The sequence below is a fragment of the Aquila chrysaetos genome, chromosome W (assembly GCF_900496995.4).
Source record: "Aquila chrysaetos chrysaetos chromosome W, bAquChr1.4, whole genome shotgun sequence".
Classification (NCBI taxonomy): domain Eukaryota; kingdom Metazoa; phylum Chordata; class Aves; order Accipitriformes; family Accipitridae; genus Aquila; species Aquila chrysaetos.
This window is the reverse complement of record NC_054457.1, coordinates 8,223,023-8,235,743: the sequence shown is the minus strand read 5'-3', so window position 1 is coordinate 8,235,743 and position 12,721 is coordinate 8,223,023. Positions and strand designations below refer to the sequence as shown.

Sequence of the window (12,721 nt, the reverse complement as noted above, 5' to 3'; positions counted from 1 at the left end):
TGGTCTGGCAAGCAATGAACTCTGTGATGTTCAGAGCCAAATGTTAGCCTCCATCATTTCTATTTCTGCCTCCTACTTTTTGCTGTGCAGAACAGAAAGCACAAGCTGCACAGTGTATATCACACAGTAAACAGATCAATTTTGCTTTGGGGCTCTCATGCAAATTCTTCCATTATGTTTGTGAGAGAGTGTGGGTTTGCATTGCAAAACTACAGCCTTTAAGATATAAGTTTGGAGCTTTAGTACATTCAAATTCTTATCTCAACCCAGGAGTTTTACTTCTTTTCCCGATTTTTCTCCCCCATCCCACTGGGTGGGGGGGAGTGAGTGAGCGGCTGCATGGTGCTTAGTTGCTGGCTGGGGTTAAACCACGACATCCAGTACCATTTTATAAAACCACAGGCTCAATGATGTAAAGAGAATTAATACTACATGGACGACTTAAGAATCCCCAAGATTTAAAGTGATGGCTCAAAACGCGCGTATCACTCCCCTAAAAGCTGAGTGCTCTCTCCCTCGAGGAGTTACCTCGGGCGGTGCCCCGACCCGAGGGGGAGTCCCCGACTGCAGACCCGCTGCTCCGAGGAGGACTGCCAACGTGTCCTCTGGTGGGACCCCGTTTATACCCCTGTCGAATCTGACCTGTGGTCATTTAATTCTATTGGCCAGGAGGGTCACCTCGGTGTACCTGGCGCATCTCGACTGGCCAGTTCAAATTTCAACCTGCAGCCTCCAGGGTTTTCTTCCCCTTCTCCCTTCCTGGAGAAGTTTTGTTTCCTGCTGGTGGGATGGGGAGGGGGGAATGTACTGCTACAATCCACCCCATGACCACAGTCATGATTCGACTGGTTTCTTTGGAGTGGTGGTACAGTCACCTCTTGCCTCCAGAGTTAAAAGGGGGTGCAGTTTGGTGAGTTTGATGCTCATTGTGGGCCTTCGTTCCCTTCTGGTCTAGAATTAAATTGGAATATTGAATACAGGAATATCCAGTGTATGGACAGGTTTTAAGGGAGTATACTTAATCGTTAGTACAGGCTTCACTACCAAACGTTTGATAGAACTTACTGCAATATAGATTACAGTAATCATAACTACAAGCATTATTAAAGATTAGAGAAGGCTGGTCTCCCACCCTGTGAAAGAAAATCTGAACATATGAAAACTTTTCCCAACCAGTTGGTCCCTGGTGCAAGAAGCAATTGCCACTGAGTCTCTTGCCGTATTCTCTCGTTGATTTGGTCTTGAAGCCACATTGACACATTTGGAGTGAACACAGCAGTTGTCCATTGACATGTTCAAAACTTTACATATACCCTTCTCTTTCTTTTGCATCTAATCCAATACAGCCCAGTTTTTGACAGTCATTTTACTGATATGTTATAACTGATAGTTTAAGAGTCGCCAAATTCTCAGATGTAACGTTGGCTAAGTTTGATAGTTGTAAACTCAGTTCTAGAATGCTCTATCGATGTTCCTTGAGTACCTGTATTGGGTCTGGCTGAGATGGAGTTAATAGTCCCCATAGCAGCCCTCATAGGACTGTGCTCTGCATTAGTAGCTAGAGAGGTGTCGATAACACACCAGTGTTTTGGCTACTGCTGAGCAGTGCTGGCACAGCATCAAGGCTGTCTCCCCAACATTTTTGCCCCCTCCCTCAATGGCAGGCTGGGGCAGGGCAAGATCTTGGGAGGGGACATAACCAGGACAGCTGACCTAAACTAACCAAACAGATATTCCATACCATATGACGTCAGCTCAGCTATAAAAGCTAAGTAAAGGGAGGCGGAAGGGAAGGCATTTTTGTCTTCCGGAGCAACCACCACGCGTACCGAAGCCCTGCTTCCCAGGAAGTGGCCAGACATTGCCTGCTGATGGGAAGTAGAGAATAATATCATTTGTTTTTCTTTGCTTTCGCGCGCGACCTTTGCTTTCACTTTATTAAACTGTCCTTATCTTGACCCACGAGCCTTTTGTTATATTTTCTCCCCCCTGTCCAGCTAAGAAGGGGGAGTGATAGAGCGGCTTTGGTGGGCACCTGGCACCCAGCCAGGGTCAACCCACCACAGTACCATACACAGTTGTCCCCATGGAATTTCAGGGCATAGCGTAGTACCATTCCAACTCCACCCCGTGATCCCATGGGTTAGTTGGAGGATATAGTCACATCTGGTGTTTCATACTGAACTAGCATTTACTGCACCTGGTGACCAACTATAAACAATATGAGTATAACCTCCTCCCCCATCCAATCTGGACCTCCAACTATAATTGTTACATTGCTCTCATGCGAGGTCAAGGACTCACAATATATTAATGTCCATCATTTTTGCCACGACATTATCATCCAGATCTTCACCATTCACGCCTGCCACCGTCATCACTGCCAGTAGAAGCACTGGAATAGCTCGTTTCTTCATTGTCCTAAAAGAAAGCACAAACTAGGCCTTGGTCTTAAACCGGGTCACAGGGTTAGAAGTCTGGGATTATCCACCGGGCACTGATGTGGTGAGTCTTTCCACTCCCATGAGATGGTCTCAGAGGACCAATGTAATCAACCTGCCACGTGCTCCAAAGAGCCTTGCCTTGTCTGATATGCTGGGCCGGAGCTTGGTTTGGGTGATTAGTGTAGCAGTGCTACATATCAAGGTGCCGCGATTAGATCACTGGTCGGCCTGGACCAGGGAAGAGACAGATAACACACATGGTGTGAGTGCCAACTCCGTCCTTTATTGCGCAGTTAATTCCTTTATACTAACAACGGTAGGTGGGATACTGATATGTCATAGGGAGGCGACAACTAGCCTTCTACCTTTTCCGTGACATCGCGAGATCTTCCGAACGGTGTTCCCTACATCTCCCCTCCTCATGTCCAACTAGCTCCCATTGGTTACACACACTATTCATGCACTGTCCACGCGTCCAGTTGCACTCAATGATTGGCTGCATCAACACTGCACACGCGCATAAACATAAAATATAATTGGTCATACTAACTAAACATACGAGACTTATCTCAGTCTAATTGGTCAAGATAAACTGCCAAATTGAGGTTGTTTGTGCCAAGTTCTCTTTATCGTGGAATATGCACCTGTGTTTTTCTAATTGGTATCTTTCTTATTTTTGTCTTCTTGTTTATTCTGTTCAAGGCCTTCTAAAGGCGTCTGGAATGCTCTTGTGACCGTTAGCTAAATATGTTCCCACAACAATTCCCCCTCCCTTTTTCTATTAGAAGAGCATTAGCAGATCTAGTCACCACCATCCCGCGAACTCAGGGCCAGCAATCGGTAGGTGCCAGCTTTACGTGGGCGTCCCCACAGAGGCAACGATGGCCTTGCTGTACACCAGCCCGATGCTCTTCGGAAAATCCCGGTATTTGTACATTTGCAGAGGAACAGATTTCAGCACACGTGGCCAGCGGGGTGCCAAAATTCACCTCAGTTGAAACATAGGGAGCCTATGGCACATGCGGTCGCTGGCCAGACGTGCCGCACGAGTCATAGCCATCCTGTCTATTGGTTCACGGGCTTTGTGATGTGGTTGCAGTGCACAGAGAATCTTGACCTGTTATGTCGGCTAAGGTGACCTACAAGATATATGAACACAATTAATTAAACACAGTAAAAGCAACATTATACCTAATAAAAATACACAAGAATAAAGAAACCCCGATTTTTAACAAAGATACAAACCAACTCCTAAGTCCCATCCCGCAGCTAAATGTTCTAAGCCGAAATGACAGTTTTCTTAATTGCTATAAAAGGTCTTGCAGCGCCTTCTTGCTTCTGCAGTTCTGTTATCTTGTTTATTAATTGCTCCAGCATCAGAAATTCGTAGCAGATACCCAAGACATCACAAGCCAGGAAAGGATAACAGCAATCTGTAAAGAAAAAACACTCAAAACACTATGAGGTTAGGACAGGACGAACCATGCGACTAGGGACCCATTTCAGTAGCCCTTCAGGTGTCTGTACACAGGCGTACCCCCACCCGAGGCAACGCAGCTCAAACGGTCCGTCCCATTGGCGTGTCTGGGGATCACGCACACGGACCAACGGGTAGGGGTCTTTCTCTTCCGTAGTCGTAAAATGTCGTTGCACCGTCGTCTGGTCCAGGTCCCCCCGAATTGTCTGATTTAATGAAGTTAACGCAGTTAACAGGAGACGCTGTGCACGGAGAACAGGTGAATTATCCCGTAAGCAGGAGGGCTCCGCCTGGTCCCCCTCCCTAAGCCGATCTAGCAGGGTCTTTAAGGTTCAATGTGCTCGTTCTACAATGGTCTGGCCGGTGCTGTTATAAGGTGTGCCATGTACAAGAGCTATACCCCAGATTGCACAAAATCGTTTCACCTTTTCCGCAGTATAAGCTGTACCATTATTCGTCTTGATCTGTCGTGGAATCCCCAGTTGGGCTATGCAAGCATGCCAGTGTTGTACAACCGCCAAGCTATTCTGCTTTCTGTGTGCTGTAGCGAGAATATATTTACTATAGGTGTCTACGGTAACATGCAAATACTGTAGTGGCTTAAAGGGAGCGTACTCCGGTCCACTCATGTTGACTGCGGGCTACTTATGCTAACTCTAAATAATCAGGCTCAAAGAAATGTTCCCCCCATTTTCTATGAAATCTCCCACAATTCCCTTTTTTTTTTTTTTTTTTCCGTGCAAGATTACCTTTATTTCACAAAAGAATCCAACTTATATAGTTTCAACAAAGATCCAGAAAGTACTAACGACTCACAGCCAATACTACTAGCACAGGAGGGCATATCTGACCCAGCTGGGATGTTTGCCAGTCCTCAGAACAGTTAAAGATAAAAACATTCCATAGACATACTCGTGACTGTCTTCAGCCACATCTTCCCAGGCCTACACAAGGCCATCCTCCAACCTGACCTTGTAAAACTAGTTCTTCAAGGCTTGGCAAACATGCAGCACAACAAATTCTAATGGTCACTCTTGAAAACAAATGCCAGGTGTTCCGAGCTGCTCCCACATCGCCCCCTTTTTTGTTAGGAACATCAGATTCACGAGGAAGGCAGCGAGGACTCTAGCTTCGAACTGACGCAATCCTCGTACTGCTCCTCAGGTGATTCTGATTGCTGCAAACACACAAATGATTAATAATTCTCCAATAGCAATATAAATTCAGATACACAAATTTAAACCTTCAAATCATGTTTTGGATTTAAGCATTCAACAGTATTAGACAATTCTTTGAAAAACACCTTATTCTGCTAATTTCGTATATTTCCCATTTGATCTTGTAATATCTGTGCAAGGTCTTAGGTCTCTCCTGCAATATTAGTAGCAAATGCACCTTGCAAATGTGCCTTCACCTAATTCCAATCACATACACTTTCATTCCCTTGTAAAGGAGTTACACAGAGTCCTTGTTTTTGAAATTCCCAATTGCAATGTAATTTCATTCTATTTTATAATGCATTTTGTCTATGTGATGGGTTGATCCTGGCTGACACCAGTTACCTACCATAGCTATCCTATCACTCTCTCCTCCACAGCTGGACAGGGGAACGGGAAATGAGGTTTTGCGATTAGTTTCATCACACATTGTCTCTGTCACTTCATCCTCCTCAGTGGCAGCACTCATCACACTCTTCCCCTGTTCCAGCATGGGATCTCTCCCACGGGAGACAGTCCTCCACGAAGATCTTCAGCATGGGTCCCCTCCACAGCGTGCAGTCCTTCAGGAGCACACTGCTCCACCGTGGACCTCCATAGACCGCAGGGGAACGACCCGTCTCACCATGGTCTTCACCACGGGCTGCAGGGGAATCTCTGCTCCGGGCGCCTGGAGCATCTCCTCCCCCTCCTTCTGCACTGACCTTGGTGTCTGCAGGGTTATTTGTCTTAGATGTTCTCACTCTTCAGCTGCCATGTCTGTGTGTTCCGCAACCGCATCTCTCTTCCCCCTCTCCAGCCGTTTGTTTTCATTAATTTTTTTTTCTTTCTGTCTCTTCCTCTCTCTCTCTCTTTTTTTTTTTAAATTATTTTTATGCAAGCCAAGTTACATGAAATGCTTTTGCAATCATACGTTCAACTATTTTATGATACGTGGTACAATCATTACAACTGCTAATATTACAATTAAAATAACTAAGCCATGCATAAGCAAATTTTAATCATCCCGTAATTCCCAAACTTGTTAGCCATCCAGTTAAACCTGTGTCAGTTATCGTGAGCCTTTTACTGTGAATCATATTAATATCGGGTGTTAGTAACGTAAGTGTCCGAGGCTACATGGCCTCCTGTTAAGTTTCGATGGAATTCCTCTCCCACGCTCTATTCCCACAAATTAAAAACATCCGCGTAGGTAAAGCAGCTGGAATAGAAAAAAGAGTGTGCTATTCTGGAATAGATATAGTTACACCAAGCTGTAGCATTTCTATATACAGGCAAAATAGCATTTACATTCTGACCCTTTTGAGTGGTGTTATGGGTGTAATTAAACATCACACAGGGATTCATGATGACTGATCCTAAAAACTCTAACTCTTGAGGTTCTTGCATTTCTTGAGGCAGGTGTGCATACACAGAAAAGTAAACATGGTATCTCCTTGCTGTAGAGCCTTTTCTCGACAGCGTTGCATCAAGCTATGTGTATTTTTTTCCCAATCATTAAGTGAATCGTCACGGATTAGACAGAGGTATAGAGTTAGAGGGATTAGCAGAGAAGGAGATACAGGTAGTGTAAGTAAAAGTCATGTTCCTGTTTTAAGTTCTGGCAACCCTGGAGAGGGAGTCCTAAGGCGATTGGGGTGGGGGGGCAGGGGCCGGCGGCGCACGGCAGCGGTCCCCGGCGCAGCGCAGAGGCCGCGGAGGCAGCGGGCGGGCACGGCCGTGGGAGGCAGCGGTGGAGGTAATGAGGGATATAAATTCCGGCTCTTTTTCAGAGTCCACCCTGCCTGATACAAAGAATTATTATCAGATCAGAATCCTTGCTCAGTTAGCCGGCCCTTCTTACAGACTGCCTCCTCAAAAGCAGTATCAGGTGCTGTACCCGCCTGCAAAAGTTGTTGCAAGGCCGCCACTATCGGACCGCGCTTCCCGGTGTTGGCTCTCTCTCCAGTACATGGCGTATCATGTTGCCTAGGGACGAACCCGCTGGCAAATGAGAGACAAGCGCTGCGCTCTGTGGGTTAGCTTGAGCCCTAGCACATTCAGCACCAATCGCCTCTTCAGCCGCCTCCGGGAGGTTTGCCGCTACACAGCAAGCTGAAGCCGATCTAAAAAGGCAGTAAACCTCTCGGCAATCCCCCTGCGGAACTTTCACGCAAGGGGGGTCCGCTCTATCCATGGCCGCGAGACGCCCAAGTGCGGCCAAGGCAGTTGTTGCAAGTGCCGTAAAGTCACGCCCGCATATGCCCTGTGCCTGTGCCTGAGGCGTTGCAAACCGTCCCTCCCCCATGAGCTCCGAACCACCCGCCGCAACTCCTCTCATGGATAGTGGGCGGGGGGGGGGGGCGCATCAGGTCCTGCTGGTGCCGCCTCTGCAGGAAAAAACCTCCGTCTCCGCCGCACCCTCCGTGCCCATGTCCGCAATCAAAGACGGACCACTCTGCGAGCCCGCTCCACGGCCGCCCGCTCCGTCTGAGTCCGACCCGCTGTCCCCGAGGGCGCTGTCCCCGCTGTCCCGAGGGCGCTGTCCCCGCTGCTCCCGAGGCGACGCTGCACCCGCAGACGCAGCAGCTCGCGCCGCCAGCCAGCACGCCTCAGCCTCCCGTCCCGCCGCGACCACCTGCTCCACCTTCCCCAACTCTGCGATCGTTCAGCAGCTCCGCGCTCGGATCGGAGGCAAGGACTCCCGAATCTCTCCCCAATTTGGGGGGCTCAAAACTTATCTAGGAAACTCAATGTCCCCCCGCGCAGCATCCATTGGATGCATTCGCCCGTTGGGGGCCCCTCCTATCGAACCGCGGGCACCCACCTCATCAAGCTAACACCTTTATAATACCTTAATCGCTTGCGCAAGCCTCATCGTCGCCTGTTGGGCCGATCACGTCGGGGTCACCACTATGTAGCAGTGCTACATATCAAGGTGCCGCGATTAGATCACTGGTCGGCCTGGACCAGGGAAGAGACAGATAACACACATGGTGTGAGTGCCAACTCCGTCCTTTATTGCGCAGTTAATTCCTTTTATACTAACAACGGTAGGTGGGATTACTGATATGTCATAGGGAGGCGACGACTAGCCTTCTACCTTTCCGTGACATCGCGAGATCTTCCGAACGGTGTTCCCTACAATTAGCTTTAAGCCTTATTCGGCATTGCGGGCAAGCTGTGAGAATTGCTTCACAGGTTTTCATAGACACTGGCCAACCCCAAGATCGGCATTCATAATAGAGATCTGCTTTCCCTGAGTGGCCTCGCTTGATATGCAACCATTCTGCTAGTCTATCCCAATCTTCCTTCTCACTGGTGACCATCCTGATTTGGGCCAGGTGGTCCACCTGCTGATTCCATTTCATAGCTGGGGTTCCATCCCGAGCATGTCCCTTCACCCATCCCACCTTTAAAGGTCGGGATCTCCCTATTGCCAGGAGACCTTGCCAGTCCTCTGTCCTCTACAATTTCGCATGACCTACTTCCCACTTACTAGATTCCCACTGACATAACCACTCTGTAGAACCCTTAAAGGTTGCGTAAGAGTCAGTATAGACGATGGTAGCACCATTCTCTATGGCCAGTAATAAAGCCCATAGTTCTCCTACTTGTGCACTACCTTCACCCTCTTCCTCGACTTTCTTCCCAGTACCAATCTCCAACGCCACTGCTTTATATTGCCATTTTGATCCCACTCGACAGGCAGATGCATCCGTGAACCACAGTCCCTGCACATCTGAGCCTGCCACAAATTCGGGTGCCTCCCTCAATTGGAGAAGCTTTATAAGGTTGACCCAACGAGGTTGGATCAGGGTTTACAGGTTGCTGTAGTTTGAAAACCTTAGTCGGACCCTCCTTTAGTGGGAGCAATTGGCTTATTCTTTCTAGGTATGCATACCATTTCCTAACTGTGGCCTTTTGGGCTACTCCCTCCAGAGGGGGTGACCCACTGAGGATTGAATTTAAGAGAGGGAAAGGACCCTGTACTATAACATCTTGTGATGTATGCAGCTTTTCAGCCTCTTTAACTGCTCTAGTGAGGGAGAGGACCCCCTTTTCCCAATCTGAATATCGTTGCTCCATTTCTTTGAATGCAGTGGAAGAAAATAATAAAGTCCTGGCTGGTCCCTGTGGCCCCTTTTGAAACATGCCACAGTATGAGGCATGTTCAGCGAATCCCCATTCCACCCTTAATGGATCTTGTGGGTGCAATGGGCCTAGTCTCTGATAAGCCTTAAGCTCATCTTTCAGAGTGTTAAGGGCTTCCGTATGTGTGATGGGTTAACCCTGGCTAAACACCAGGTGCCCACCAAAGCCGTTCTATCACTCCCCCTCCTCAGCTGGACAGGGGAGAGAAAATATAACAAAGAGCTTGTGGGTCGAGATAAGGACAGAAGAGAGATCACTCACCACTTACCGTCACGGGCAAAACAGACTCAACTTGGGGAAAATTACTCACTTTTACAAATCAACCAGAGTAGGGTAATGAGAAATAAAACCAAATCTCAGAACACCTTCCCTCCACCCCTCCCTTCTTCCCGGGCAACAACTTCACTCCCAGCTTCTCTACCAACCCCCAGCGGCACAGGGGGGAATGGGGTTTACGGTCAGTTCATCACACGTTTTCTGCCGCTTCATCCTCCCTCCAGGGGAGGACTCATCACACTCTTCCCTGCTCCAACGTGGGGTCCCACCCACGGGAGACAGTCCTCCACAAACTTCTCCAACGTGGGTCCTTCCCACGGGCTGCAGTTCTTCACGAACTGCTCCAGCATGGGTCCTTTCCACAGCGTGCAGTCCTTCAGGAGCACACTGCTCCAGCGTGGGTCCCCCACGGGGTCACAAGTCTGCCAGAAAACCTGCTCCGTGGGCCCTCTCTCCACAGACAGCAGGTCCTGCCAGGAGCCTGCTCCAGCGCAGGGTTCCCACGGGGTCACAGCCTCCTTCGGGAACCCACCTGCTCCGGTGTGGGGTCCTCCACGGGCTGCAGGTGGATATCTGCTCCACTGTGGACCTCCATGGACTGCAGGGGGACAGCCTGCCTCACCATGGTCTCACCATGGGCAGGGGAATCTCTGCTCCGGCCGCTGGAGGCACCTCCTCCCCCTCCTTCTTCACTGACCTTGGTGTCGCAGGGGTTGTTTCTCTTACATGTTCTCACTCCTCTTCCTCCGGTGCTGTTATCTCTCTGTCCCAACTTTTTTTTCCTTCTTAAAAATGTTATCACAGAGGCGTTACCACTATCACTGATTGGCTCGGCCTTGGCCGGCGGCTGGTCCATCTTAGAGCCGGCTGGTATTGGCTCTCTCTCGAACACAGGGGAAGCTTCCAGCAACTTCTTACAGAAGCCACCCCTGTAACCCCCCCCGCTACCAAAACCTTGCCACACAAAACCAATACACAATTGCAAAGTCCAATCCCATTTCCTGTTCTTTCGGAGCAAGTCATAGAGAGGGTGGATAATCACTGAAGGGTATATGTTTTCTCCAGCAGCCCAAAGTACCTAACAGCTGTTGTAATTCGGTTTTATTGCCTAGAGTCTGTCCCTTTTCAATTGCTGATAGAGTATCATCAGGTACGGCAACTGCTCCAGCTATCCACCATGCTCCCAGGAATTTGATTTCTTGTCCAGGACCTTGACATTTAGAAGATGGAACATCTAGCCCATTCTTGACTAACAGATTCCAGATGGCCTCAGCCACTTGCCCTACCTGTTCCTTGTTATCCCCATGACTAAGATGTCATCTATATATTGATATATGTGAAACACTGATGGTACTTCCACAGCATCAAGGAGCTTGGCTAAAGCATTGTGAGCAATAGTGGGGGAATGTGTATATAAGGCTCTTTATCAGCAGACCATTGGCAGGTATTCACCATGTGGATTGGGCAGCCTGAACCCCAAACGGCAGCTCCTAGTTTTTAGCCCTTCCAGTTCCTCTTGCAGTGATTCGAAAGGGTCCCGCTTCTCTTCCCGAGGGGGCGGGGTTGCTGGCGCTTCCCTTTGGTCTCCAGCTTTCCCCTCCAGCAATTCCACCAGCTTCCGGTTGCCGCCGGCGGACTGCCCGTGCAGCACGGCTCGGGCTGCCCCCAGCGCCGGTGCCTTCCGCCAGAGAGCGTCCCTTCCGGGATCGTAGTTCCGACCCGACGGCCGCGAGTTCGAGACCGCTCGGGGCGAGGTTTACAACCGGCTGGGCGGACCTTCCTGCTGCCCTCCATCATACATGGCCTGAACACAGGCGGCTTTTTGCACTCCCTCTGTTAACTCTGACAGCCCCTTTACCCGGATAGTAATAGGTTCTCCTCTCTCCCTGGGGTCCACACCCCCAGCCCAGTAGGCTACTCGGGACGTTATCGAATGATCACCCGCCGGTCCAGCGCTCAGAAACACTCCCGGTCCCCAGTAACCTCTTGCTTCATCATCACTCAACAGTATCCGATCCCCCCCCCCGCGGTTAAAGAAACTCTCCACAAATACTCAGTTTCGGTTCCGCCCGGCTTGCACGAAAACTTAGCTTGTAGCTCACTGAGTTCAGGTCCTGTTCCAAGGGGTTGTGCGGACAGTGGTTGGGGGGCTCCCACCGTGCGGACCCGTGTGCCTTTCTGTTTTAATAAGGGGTCGCACGTCCCTTTCCTCCAATTCCACCTTCAGACAATCTATTTCCCCTTGCCTTTTCGCAGAATCACTCTTTTGGTTCTGTGCTTGAATCCAGCAGGCACCCAGTAGGGCCCACACACTGCCTTTGCCATCTCAAAAAGTTCCGCGGCACAGTTCTACTCTCTCCACGACCGCTGCTGGGTCAGACCACTTCTCCTTTGCCCATTCCAGACCTGGGGGAGAAGGGCTGCAGCCGTGCCTCCGTAAATTCCTCTATTAACACCATCCTGCCGACTACGCAAATTAAAATGTACAGATGGCACGACTAACCAAATCCAACAGGTGTTAAGACTCAGATTTATTCTTCCGTAAAAGTTTAGTTAGAAGTCCGGTAACATTTTATAAAACCACAGGCTCAATGATGTAAAGAGAATTAATACTACACGGACGACTTAAGAATCCCCAAGATTTAAAGTGACGGCTCAAAACGCGCGTATCACTGCCCTAAAAGCTGAGTGCTCTCTCCCTCGAGGAGTTACCTCGGGCGGTGCCCCGACCCGAGGGGGAGTCCCCGACTGCAGACCCGCTGCTCCGAGGAGGACTGCCAACGTGTCCTCCGGCGGGACCCCGTTTATACCCCTGTCGAATCTGACCTGTGGTCATTTAATTCTATTGGCCAGGAGGGTCACCTCGGTGTACCTGGCGCATCTCGATTGGCCAGTTCAAATTTCAACCTGCAGCCTCCAGGGTTTCCTTCCCCTTCTCCCTTCCTGGAGAAGTTTTGTTTCCTGCTGGCGGGATGGGGGGGAATGTACTGCCACATGGGGTTTTAGTTAGACTATTTCCTAGGTTTGTGCCAACATACTGTAAAAGACAACAGCCTCAGAAATCTGCCTTTGAAATTTGGCATAATAGGCTCATGTGGTTTTAATATGTCTTATTTTCAAAATTCTTGTAGAGTTACTCAAAATATTGTAGAACTCAGTGATTGTATAACAGG

The 12,721-nt window shown here is 49.3% G+C and overlaps 1 long non-coding RNA gene across 1 annotated transcript; it reads right to left on the bottom strand.

Annotated features, from left to right (window-relative positions):
• Positions 1-936: 936 nt before the first annotated feature.
• On the bottom strand, positions 937-11,532 carry LOC121232756. The gene is made up of 3 exons (XR_005931676.1): positions 11,490-11,532; positions 2,305-2,421; positions 937-951 (listed from the first exon to the last, which is right to left on the bottom strand). It is a non-coding gene; the product is annotated as an uncharacterized LOC121232756 (long non-coding RNA).
• Positions 11,533-12,721: the final 1,189 nt, after the last annotated feature.